Source organism: Arctopsyche grandis, chromosome 2 (genome assembly GCF_051622035.1).
Source record: "Arctopsyche grandis isolate Sample6627 chromosome 2, ASM5162203v2, whole genome shotgun sequence".
NCBI lineage: Eukaryota > Metazoa > Arthropoda > Insecta > Trichoptera > Hydropsychidae > Arctopsyche > Arctopsyche grandis.
The window spans coordinates 28563133-28576572 of record NC_135356.1 but is presented as its reverse complement, the minus strand read 5'-3'; the positions used below and the strand labels follow the sequence as shown (position 1 = coordinate 28576572).

Below are 13440 nucleotides of genomic sequence, written 5' to 3'. Positions count from 1 at the left end.
GCCCCATAAGGCTGCGTCCCATGAGGCCTTTTAAAGGTCCAGCCACAAAAAGCCCGAAAACATAATATAAAGCATAGATATAGTAATAATGTTTAATAAAACGCTCCATATTTACATAAATCGGATATCGAGTCAATTTGACTCGATACTGGATTGAATACTCGACGGGTTTAAATTTTTTTAAATTAATTTCCGAATATAATAATTAGAGGTAGTCACAGTGCTATCCATTTTTCCATTGTTGTAAATCCTTTGTACAAAAAGGTTCGGCAAACCTTTATTAAAAACAATGCATTTACAACCTTTGAACAATATGCGGCACCTTCTGGGTCCGGTGACTAATAATAATAATGTTAGATTAAATCATTGCAGCACCTGACATCGAGTCAGGACCGAAAACATTTATTTTAATAATAGTAGTAAATAGTTTTTTTTAGCAATCCAAACTTTTACGTATGCAGGGCTTCTGAACTAAGGTTCGCAAATCGTCATTATGAAACTTTGCATTTGATTTGATGGGAGATTCTTTGGTTTTCGATTTTTTCCCCAGAAAATATGTTTTCAAATCCTACGTATTCAGAGTTTCTCAACTGAGTTCCGCAAAAAATATTTCTTAAAAAGAGTAAAATCTTACGTATGAACGGATTCTAGACCAAGGTTCGCAAGCCCGTCTTCATGGGTTCTGCTATTCATATCTAAAATGTACGCGTATACATAAGTATGTATGTATTGACGTATTTATCGACCATTGATTTAATCGATCTTATTCTAATAATTTAATCGATCATATTCTAAATATAATATTATAGTGTAGCAAATGTCGGGATCATACGAAATTCATGGCTTAAAACGAATGAAATTCCACTGTCGTAATAGAATTTATGATATCATGATATTATTTCATTGTTGGGTTCAAGGTAAGTGTATTGTTTAATTTCAAAATACGTGAAACTTAATAGGATACCCAATATTAATTAATTTTAAGATTTCACCAAATCAACATAAAAAATCTCAAAATGATTAATTAAAAGAAAAATTAATCATTTTCGGTCCAGGTTGTAGATGAGTAGTGGGAAGTCAAGTAGATAAGTTCAATAGTCAATAAAAAAACAGGCCGCGAATCAATAAAAAAAAACAGGCCGGATAAATGTGAAATGAAATTAACAAATGACGGATGAATGTTTTAAATGAAAGTTGAACTAAGACTGAATGTACTTTAACTATAAAAAAGGAACTAGTGGTTTTCCCCTAATTTAAAAAAGGTAGCGTAAAGAGGTTTTTACAAATACTTTTTGTCTTACAGTGCATAGATATGAAACTGGCAAAAATTGTTATTTTGACATGGGTTTTATCATCAATTGTATTGTTTTTAAGATCATCTATTATATATAACTATTACGTTTTATGTTTATTTGTATCACTGTATATTGATGTACATATTATATTTAACGTTTTATAAGGATTTCATAATTGAAATTATCAATATGCTTTCGATTTTTAAATTTAAAATACCTTATTGCTATATAATTATTTAACCCGAGGATTTTTCAATCAATGAACTTTGTTTCACTTTGTGACCTATTGAAATTAACTTAAAAATATGTAAGCCGTATATGAGTTAAATCCTAGATTTAGCGAAATTTCAGTCATATGTCGTAAAATCAAGTTCTCGAACAAATAAGGTCATACATACTAGGAGTTCTTCCCAACATTTGTTAACTTTTTCGGGCGGAACAAACGCCAATGCGGCTATCATTTTGAATTTTATCCTATTATCTATGTTTTCGTTATAGAACTGGGATAAACCCAGTTCTTCATTTGTCCATTGAGCACAACAGTTATCGCTAAATATCGATGGTCAACATTGAAATATAATGTACTTCAATGATGCTCAACGACACAGATGTTTATATTGGCTCTTGTTAAAAGCACAAGGCCATAAATTACAAGAATTTATATTTTCGCAAAGATACATTTTTGAAAACAAAAATGGGGATTTGCTTCTATAGGTATATTAGCTACAGAAGGCGCGTGCACAGTACTCACAAAAATGCATTTTTCATATACAGGCTGTTGAAAGAAACACGCTAATATTTATATATTTTATTTCAACCGATCGTGTAATGTTTTTTAAGATCTATGATATAATTTGGATGGCATATTTATTTAATATTTGAATACGTGCCACGAATAAAATGATAAATAGCATTTTTTTTAATTATAAGTAAAACAAACGTACGTACGTACGAATTGTGTAGATGTGGGCATAGGTTCTGACATGACATTATGGTACGACGCATTATCAATAACAATTACAGATTGGGGTTGTAAATTTGGAACAAGCTTTTCTTTAATCCATTTTTGGTAATTAATCGCGTTCATATTATTATGATAATCTCCGGTTTTAATTTTAGATGGATATATAAGTAACGCATTTGGAATAAATCCTTTTTCAGAACAGGCGTGAACTATTATTAGCATATTACCCTTATAAATCGGTACTCTGCAACCTTTGCTAGTTTCATCGGACCATGATTTTGGCATCGTATGTGAGCTATTTGTATAGGATTCATCCGTGTAAACTATAGGGCGGCCTTGCAATCTATACTCTTCTAATTTGGAAAGATATGTATATGGATCTCTTCAGTCGAATTACACTTTTTTCAATAAGTATGTGTTTATTATTTTTCATCTTTCTCCATTTGAAACCTAGCCTACGAACGATAACTAAGTTGAACTAAGACTGAATGTACTTTACCTATAAATAAGGAACTAGTGGTTTTCCCCTAATTTAAAAAAGGTAGCGTAAAGAGGTTTTTACAAATCCTTTTTGTCTTACGGTGCATAGATATGAAACTGGTTAAAATTGTTATTTTGACATGGGTTTTATCATCAATTGTATTGTTTTTAAGATCATCTATTATATATAACTATTACGTTTTATGTTTATTTTTATCACTGTATATTGATGTACATATTATGTTTAACGTTTTATAACGATTTCATAATTGAAATTATCAATATGCTTTCGATTTTTAAATTTAAAATAACTTATTGCTACATTATTATTTAACCCGAGGATTTTTCAATCAATGAACGTTGTTTGACTTTGGGACCTATTGAAATTAACTTAAAAATACATATGAATATACATACAATACCGTATATGAGTGAAATTCTACATTTAGCGAAATTTCAGTACGTATCGTTTTCTCAGAAGTCACATGTAAAATCAAGTTCTCGAACAAATAAGGTCATACAAAATTGAAGGCCGGGTCCGGGTCGCTCGAAACAAAAACAAAAAATACCAATAATTGCAATTACATTTTTTAACGTTGCGTTAATTAATAGTCGATGGAATATTACATTGTACATACATAACCAATGTGTTATTATGTAAATATTATTTTTCAAACAGTGCTTTTTCAAATAATAATCTTCATGACTAGGATTACATAACTTGTATTCAACGTTATCGATATGTGAAAAATAAAATCAACATTGGGATTTGTTGTCAAGATTTGTTGGTTTTAAATATGCTTTATTAAGTTGACGACAGAACATAAAATAGAGTAAACAAGATTTAAGAAAAAGGTTTTCTACCTGGGATACTAAATCTAAGGATACGAAGATTAGATTAGAAGTGACCGCTGTACATATAGCTCGTGCAGCGAAAGCTGGCACGTACCAATACAAGCACGTAAATATATTGTGTCCGTGAAGATATGAATAAGATTTTTTGTATCTGTTTTCTAGGACAATCAGTTGGTCCCTTTCATACGCACCCACTTTCCGAGCATGACAGAAACAACAATTATCTTTTGTATTGCTCAAAGTGTGCAATACAAAAGATAATTGTTGTTACCCACCCACTACAGGGTGATTTTTTCCAGTTTCACTGGTCAGTCACCGATCAACCCCCACAAACTGACGTAACGCGTTCTTATATTGTTTGCTAATTGGTTAATTGGAGCTAGTTCATTAGAATTAGTGGATAATGATAATAAAATGCTTTGTAATAAAATTGGTTCTGGGAAAACACTAACGGGACAATCTCGCGAAATTGTGTATTATGTTTTCAACTATTTCATGCATCGTATAGTGAATAGTGAAAGTGACGAAAGAAATAGTTTTATGAAAAATTTATATGCTTCAACTGCGGAAGCGACTGGTGTTCAGCGAATTGTTTGTGAAGTACGAAATCAATTTGTGGTGGCTAATAAACCGCCAACATCGCAACCTTCAATATCGGAGCCATCAACGAAACAACCTATATCTTCAGAGTCATATCTTCAGAGTCAAACAACCTATATCAGTGTTTCTTAACCATATTGAAAGAATCGCCCCCCTTTACCACAGTAAAATTATCCAGCGCCCCCCCCCCTTCCCCCCACAACAAATTACTCTATTTTCTATGTATGTATTCCATGCAATGATTTTCTTTACAAATAAAAAATTATAAGAAAAACAAATAAAAAACATGATTATTTTTATAAACATTATGTATTAATTTCCATTTATGTCATATTAACATTACATACATTATAATGTTATTTCAATTTAAAAGTAAATAATTCAATGGAAATGTGATTTTTTTATTTAAAAATAAAAAGAAATGAATGAGATCATTGAGCCTCATGTGACTGCGCTATTTTCGTAAAATTAGGTTCAAATTTAGTTAAATACAGTCTCAAATCTCCTCTTTGGCTTAACTGTAATCGATTTCGGGATTTTTTTTAATATATGCGTTACTGCGCTAAAACCCTTTTCTACTAAATATGATGAAGGAAATGCTACGATGGGTAATTTTACCTCTTTCCACAGAAGAGGGTATCGATGGCGAAAACGTATCCAAAAAACATCATAATCACATTGATTGAATACTATGTATTTTAGCTTCACAGTCATTTTGTAGCTCAATAAACTGCTCTTTTAAATTTTAACTGACACTTTCTACATCTGATAAAAATGGATTAAATATCCAATCTGGTATTAAAAGTTCATACAAGTCTTTGAATCGTATTATCATATCTTCGATAAGGGCGTCAATGTGGCTACAGTATGTTTCCAAATCAGAATCTTTGACCATATCTTCTTTTAATTGTTGTAAAGAAGGAAACTGATGAAGTTCTCGCCGACGAAGATAATTTTTAAATAATTTGAGTTTGTTGATAAAGCCTTTGGCTTTAATAAGACTGATATTGCTTCCTTGAAGCTTCAGGAGATTTTCATTTATCTTTCCGAATATATCCGAAAGATAGGCCACATCATTTCGTAGTAATTTTAATTCAATGCATATGTTTTCATTGTTTACATCCAAAAACTCCACAATTGTATCAAATAGTGCATAAAATCTTTTTTAACAATTTCCTTTCGATAGCCATCTTACTTCTGTATGTATGTAAGATAAGTCGTTCGAATTCTTCATCATTTTCTTAACACAGTTGACGGAATAATCTATCATTCAAGGGATGGAACTTTATGTTATTGATGACAACTATAACGATACTCAGCGATTTGTGAAGTCTTCCATTAAGCTTCTTTGCGACTAAATGTTGACGGTAAATAATGCAGTGAATTGTCAGAACATTTGGTGCAACGTTCTTCAACCTTGATATAAAACCACGATGCCGACCAACCATAGCTGGTGCTCCGTCAGTAGCACAGGCAATAATAACATTATAGTAAAGGGAATCTTTTTTTCAGTGAACAAATTTTCAAGCGTTTCAAATACTGACGAACCTTTCGTGTCAGTATTAAGTAATTTTGAAAATAACATTTCTTCGATAATTTCTTCATTCTTCACAAATCGTACATAAGCAAGTAGTAGAGATTCATTATCACGCAGAGTACTCTCATCCAATTGTAATGAAAATTCGTTAGACTGCAGTTCATCACATAATTGAATTTCGATATCATTTGCCATCTCATCAATTCTTTTTGAAACCGTGTCATTGCTCAATGGGACTGAAGAAAGAATCTCTTGCTGGTTTTGTCCCATCATATTATTAATGAATACACGTATAGCTGGTAGTATTAATTTTTCTCCATATGTATGTGGTGCACCACATTTTGCAATAATTTGTGCTATTTCATAAGATAGCATTAGTCCTTTTTCGTTCCAACTTGAAATCTTCTTAAAAACATTACTGAGAGTATTACGGCTTTCAAATGTTTTCTTAAGTTCTTGAAAGTACAATATGTCTTTATTATTCTTGTCGGGATGTTTCTTTAAAAAATGTTCATTTAACCGCGATGGCTTCATTGCCTCATTAGAAAATACGTGTTGACAGATTAAACACATTGGCAATTGTTGATTTGTAGGAGATGGATCAAAACCAAATATTAAATAGTCAATAGAATATTGTCGACATTTTTTTTTCTGATTGGTTGTCATCTTGAAATAAAGGCAAATTTGCGAAGAAAAAATTTTAATGCAGAAGAACTCAGACTACACTATACACACTAACGCTTATAAATGAACGCGACCATCTCCAACGAATTGACAGAGGAGTGCATGATGCAATAAGGCCTATTGACACTTTGCGTTTTGTGGAAACCCATTTGGGTACAGCAATGTAAGCGATATTCATATAGAGAGGTAACTGCAAACGGCTGTACTCAATTGCGTTTCCTCAAAACGCAAGGCAAACGTACAGTCTGTGAGCGCCCATAAAATAGCTTTGCACGTCACAAGTAGAGGTTGTGATCGAGAAATCTCGAGAAATTTTGATTCTCGTTTCTCGAGAATATTTTATTGTAAAATTTCGAGATTCTCATTTCTCGAGAATATTTTATTATGAAAATTCGAGATTCTCGTATCTCGAGAAATCGTTTATTAGAATCTCGAAAATATCGAGAATATTCTTAATTTATCACTACATGTTTTTACTCAATAAACTGACTGATTTGTATACTTGTTAACTCGTAAATAATTTTGTGAAGTATTGTAATATGTATAGATGGTCAGTATTTTTATTATTTGTCCGGTAAGTTATTATTCGGTCATCATATAAGTAGATATACACATATATCAACGAAATCGGACCATTTTTAAGTTACATATATGCATGTGCATGTAGGTACTAGTCACTAGTGCGAAAGTATTCGGTTATGATATCACTAAAACGCTAGTGAAAATATATTTTCATTGACAAAATGACCCCACTTAACACACATAAAACAAAGATTTTTGATTTATTATTTATTTATTCGAGTATTTGTTCCTTAGATATTAATCAATTTATAGTCAGTATTTTAATATGCATAGATGGTCAGTATTTTTATTATTTGTCCGGTCACAAAAACATGTGCAAAGCCGGGTACCAACACTGGGAATTTTATAAAATTATTTTTGACATATTGTTATTTTTACTATTTTAAATTACTTTTGTATATTTTTATTTTCTTTTCATGCCTTCTTTTATAATATATTTTTTATGTGATTTTACTTTTTTTTCTATTCAATGTTCTATTGCAGCGTTTCCCAAACTTTTTAGGAAACGGAACGGAATGGAATGGAACGGAATTTTTTTTCACAGATTTCTTTTCGGACATGCATACAACAAATCCTGAAAGTTTCATCGTAATCAGTTCTTTAGTTTAGAAGCCTATTCGAGACAGACATTGATTTTTATGTATATACATAGATATATAGATTTAAATAAAAAGAAAATAAATCTAATATAAAATAAAAAATGAAACATAATTGTATCATCGACCAGAAACTTAAAGCAATTTTAAACATCTCCCGTTCTATGGTTGTTGAAAATTACACTGAGCCACAAAAAATCACGTTTTTTAGTTACCAGAGCGGAGACTACCCAATCTTTAATAACTTTGACTCACTGAATTCGAATATGATATTGATTTTTGCTGGTTGGTGATCGTTTACGAGATATGAGCGTTTAAAAAAATGCGCGATTTTTACAGTTTTTTGGCTTTTGCGGTCTTTAACTCAAAACCTAGTATTGCTGTGCTCAAAGTGAGTATTAGAATCAATAGTCAGATGTTTTTCCTATTGATTGTGATATTGCATTGCTTTAAAATACTTATAATTAATTGTCTAGTGAATTTTAAAAGTCAAAAAAATATTTTTTTTACGGATTTTTTCTCCGTGCTATTTTGCATTTATTTGGCAATTTTTTTATTTCACCTCGTTTATAAGGATTGGTTTTCTATTTCAATATTTTTTATTTTTATCTAAACGTACTAACTCGAGCGGCAATTGCAATTTAAATGCTTTCGTTTTTGTTGCTCAGTGTTATTATAGTCACATTAAAATCTATATGATAGTTTATAGTAATTAAGGCTCATTTCGTTTATCAATAATTTAATAAGGTATATTTTTACTAATTATTATCTTTTGCTTTTGTAAATTCGAAACATACATACATATGTATAACGAATTATGTTTACATCTATAACTGTCATCCAGCGCTCATCTGTTCATCTAATGTGTAATTTCTTAAATAATAAGTCGTTTTAATAAAAGAGTTCTCAAAACGAATTTTGACAACTGTTTCTCGAACTACTTTTTTTCTTGATTGTTTTACATGACATGTTATACATACATACATATGTAAGGTTTTTCAACGGGTTTTTGCGGTATCATAAATTCATGGCCCTCAAATTTGGTTTAAAATAATGCAATGACGTAAATGATTTTATACCCTTTATCCTTTTATTAAATTCAAATTATTCGGAAATGGTTTTCATCGTTTTTTCAAAACCTCTCCGATAAAATAATCGTTTTTTATTCCAAAAAAAAATGGCAAAGTTTCAAAGCGATCGGAAAAGTTTTATGAGGTTTGTCCAAAACTAAGATAAACCTTGTAATTTTCAAATGTTATAATTAGCATGGAAATAATTTTTTCAATGTATGTGTTGTATGAATGCATGTACATACATACATATGTACATATGTTATTTTGAAAATTTTCAATTTAATATTTATTTTCATTATTCATCAATAAAAAGTAAACCAAAAAACTTTATTAATACTATGATTTGATGAATATACTAAATACTGGCGATTCTAGAATTGATTTAATGTTGAGAGTTACAAATTTTACACGTTTTGGATTTTCGTAAGATCAAAAATAAGCACCAATAATAAAATAAGCACACGGTTGATCCCATATTTTTTAAGATCATCGAAAGCCGATGCAATTCGCGCTATTATATAAGTATTTATATTTTTATTTTTGAACATTTAATTTGTACGAATAGTTTTTACGTAAATTTGTACGAATATCGATTTTTATATTTTCGGGGCAATGAGAGAATTTGTTCGCAGAAGGGCCAAAGAGGCATTGTATTGCATTAAGACCATTGTATCGTAAAAATATCAAACATTATGTTCTTCCCCTTTTTTTTGTCGAAGGGATCGGAACCTGAAAGGATCGGTCCAAAATATCATCTAATGTTGAATGAATCACTGCTAGAAAATATTTTGTAATTATGTATAACTATTACAGTGTAGTACAAAATTGAGAATATGGTGTGAATTTATCCAATTGATAAAACTGAAATATAACATTTAAAAGAGAAAAAAGTGTGTCCATTTGAAAAATGTTTGCGATTTTGGGACCGACCATTTATTTCATTGTTTTGGTAGGTAATCGTAAAACCTGCTTCGACAAGAAAAAAAAATACTGAATGAAAATCGACGGATTGATTGCAAAATTATTTAAGGCTCATTTCGTATTTACTTACCTATTATACAGTTCACATGGTTTTTAATATCTATTGCTGTTGTAAAGTAGCAACATACATAAATACATATTTTGGAATTTCGTAAGATTAGGAATAAGCATTTATTACGGTTGATCCACATTTTTTAACAAACATCACATAAAATCCTCGACTAAATAATAATTAAAAAACACAAATCGCAGCCGAATTTATTACAGTTATACAGGAAAAAAAATAATTACGTAGCTTAATTCTCGCTCGAATGTTTGGTGTTAGTTGGGTATGTTTTTGAGAACAATAAACTGACCATTTAAGACTCAAATGCATTGAAGTATCTACTTCAATGCTCAAATGTGATACGAAAATATCTCCCTACAATAGAAAGTTATAAAAAAAACTCTCGAATGTTAGACAATACTTTAAACACGTTTTGTATATATTTTCCTTTTTTAATGTTAACTGTATAATTTATTTAAGTTCAGTTATTTTTTTAGTCAAATGAATGGTAAAAAAAGGAAGCAGATGATTATAATGAAAAAATTAAGGTGAAGAAATAGAGAATATTAAATTGATCACCAAATATACAATGTCGAAAGTCAGTTTTTACGAGCCCAGCTCAAATATGCAAATTCGAAAATATGGCTGCCATATCTACGATAGAAACTCACATGAATATGATCAATATGCTAATAAGTTACGAAATGAGTTTGATGGATTTAAAAATTTTTCAAAAATAGAGGATATAATATTATTCATGTCATTCCCATTCAATGATGAAATACAAATAGAAGAAATATCAATCAAATTAAAATAGTTTTTGGATGTAGACCAAATACTAGTTGAGGATGAAATACTTAAATTAAAATGCGAAATATTTTTGAAATCAAGACCTTCCCTCAAAATAGTTATTGGAATTTACTCTGTGATGAAAAATATCCATGTTTGTGGAGTTGTGCGGCAAATTTAAGAATTTTTTCGGTTCTACTTACTTCTGCGAAGAAACTTTTTCTACCATGAATGCAGTATAGGTATACATATTAATAAAAATTAAATGAAACGATAAATTCATTAAAAAAACTAATTTATTAATGAAAAATACATAAACCAAGAAAATAACTATACATCAAAACAACAAAACATGAAAATTAAAAATGCAATAAAACGAAAAAAATTAAATACACACAAACACCAAGAAAATGAAAAATACATTAAAACCAAGGAAATGAAAAATACAATTTTCAGTTTGATACGTTCAGGAGTGTGAAAAGAGGAGTGGGCACAAAATCCCACTTCCGGTTTATTAAATTTGATGATTTTTTTTTATTTTCATCACATTAATACGAGAATTATACTTGAATTTTTTTGTGAAGAACACGCATGTTTAAGAGGTCGAACTAGAGTAAGCTTAAATAATAGAAATAATAGAAATAATAATCTTTATAACTTTATGTTTTTTAAATATTATCATATCTAGAAGTTTAAGCATAATAACAAGTTATATATAAAATTTGGTAGGAATCCCTCAACCGGAAGTGGCAGCTTACTCTAGTTCGACCTCTTAAACATGCGTGTTCTTCTTATTTTGAGGGAAGGTCTTGATTTCAAAAATATTTCGCATTTTAATTTAAGTATTTCATCCTCAACTAGTATTTGGTCTACATCCAAAAACTATTTTAATTTGATTGATATTTCTTCTATTTGTATTTCATCATTGAATGGGAATGACATGAATAATATTATATCCTCTATTTTTGAAAAATTTTTAAATCCATCAAACTCATTTCGTAACTTATTAGCATATTGATCATATTCATGTGAGTTTCTATCGTAGATATGGCAGCCATATTTTCGAATTTGCATATTTGAGCTGGGCTCGTAAAAACTGACTTTCGACATTGTATATTTGGTGATCAATTTAATATTCTCTATTTCTTCACCTTAATTTTTTCATTATAATCATCTGCTTCCTTTTTTTACCATTCATTTGACTAAAAAAATAACTGAACTTAAATAAATTATACAGTTAACATTAAAAAAGGAAAATATATACAAAACGTGTTTAAAGTATTGTCTAACATTCGAGAGTTTTTTTTATAACTTTCTATTGTAGGGAGATATTTTCGTATCACATTTGAGCATTGAAGTAGATACTTCAATGCATTTGAGTCTTAAATGGTCAGTTTATTGTTCTCAAAAACATACCCAACTAACACCAAACATTCGAGCGAGAATTAAGCTACGTAATTATTTTTTTTCCTGTATAACTGTAATAAATTCGGCTGCGATTTGTGTTTTTTAATTATTATTTAGTCGAGGATTTTATGTGATGTTTGTTAAAAAATGTGGATCAACCGTAATAAATGCTTATTCCTAATCTTACGAAATTCCAAAATATGTATTTATGTATGTTGCTACTTTACAACAGCAATAGATATTAAAAACCATGTGAACTGTATAATAGGTAAGTAAATACGAAATGAGCCTTAAATAATTTTGCAATCAATCCGTCGATTTTCATTCAGTATTTTTTTTTCTTGTCGAAGCAGGTTTTACGATTACCTACCAAAACAATGAAATAAATGGTCGGTCCCAAAATCGCAAACATTTTTCAAATGGACACACTTTTTTCTCTTTTAAATGTTATATTTCAGTTTTATCAATTGGATAAATTCACACCATATTCTCAATTTTGTACTACACTGTAATAGTTATACATAATTACAAAATATTTTCTAGCAGTGATTCATTCAACATTAGATGATATTTTGGACCGATCCTTTCAGGTTCCGATCCCTTCGACAAAAAAAAGGGGAAGAACATAATGTTTGATATTTTTACGATACAATGGTCTTAATGCAATACAATGCCTCTTTGGCCCTTCTGCGAACAAATTCTCTCATTGCCCCGAAAATATAAAAATCGATATTCGTACAAATTTACGTAAAAACTATTCGTACAAATTAAATGTTCAAAAATAAAAATATAAATACTTATATAATAGCGCGAATTGCATCGGCTTTCGATGATCTTAAAAAATATGGGATCAACCGTGTGCTTATTTTATTATTGGTGCTTATTTTTGATCTTACGAAAATCCAAAACGTGTAAAATTTGTAACTCTCAACATTAAATCAATTCTAGAATCGCCAGTATTTAGTATATTCATCAAATCATAGTATTAATAAAGTTTTTTGGTTTACTTTTTATTGATGAATAATGAAAATAAATATTAAATTGAAAATTTTCAAAATAACATATGTACATATGTATGTATGTACATGCATTCATACAACACATACATTGAAAAAATTATTTCCATGCTAATTATAACATTTGAAAATTACAAGGTTTATCTTAGTTTTGGACAAACCTCATAAAACTTTTCCGATCGCTTTGAAACTTTGCCATTTTTTTTTGGAATAAAAAACGTTTATTTTATCGGAGAGGTTTTGAAAAAACGATGAAAACCATTTCCGAATAATTTGAATTTAATAAAAGGATAAAGGGTATAAAATCATTTACGTCATTGCATTATTTTAAACCAAATTTGAGGGCCATGAATTTATGATACCGCAAAAACCCGTTGAAAAACCTTACATATGTATGTATGTATAACATGTCATGTAAAACAATCAAGAAAAAAAGTAGTTCGAGAAACAGTTGTCAAAATTCGTTTTGAGAACTCTTTTATTAAAACGACTTATTATTTAAGAAATTACACATTAGATGAACAGATGAGCGCTG

The 13440-nt window shown here is 29.7% G+C and overlaps 2 protein-coding genes across 2 annotated transcripts in view; one reads left to right on the top strand and one right to left on the bottom strand.

Moving 5' to 3' along the window:
* Positions 1-13440, top strand: part of LOC143922338 (uncharacterized) — a 186979-nt gene that overhangs the window by 69661 nt on the left and 103878 nt on the right. The gene's annotated exons all lie outside the window — the stretch shown is intronic.
* The window catches only part of na (sodium leak channel non-selective protein na), a 94514-nt gene that overhangs the window by 64018 nt on the left and 17056 nt on the right, over positions 1-13440 (bottom strand). The gene's annotated exons all lie outside the window — the stretch shown is intronic.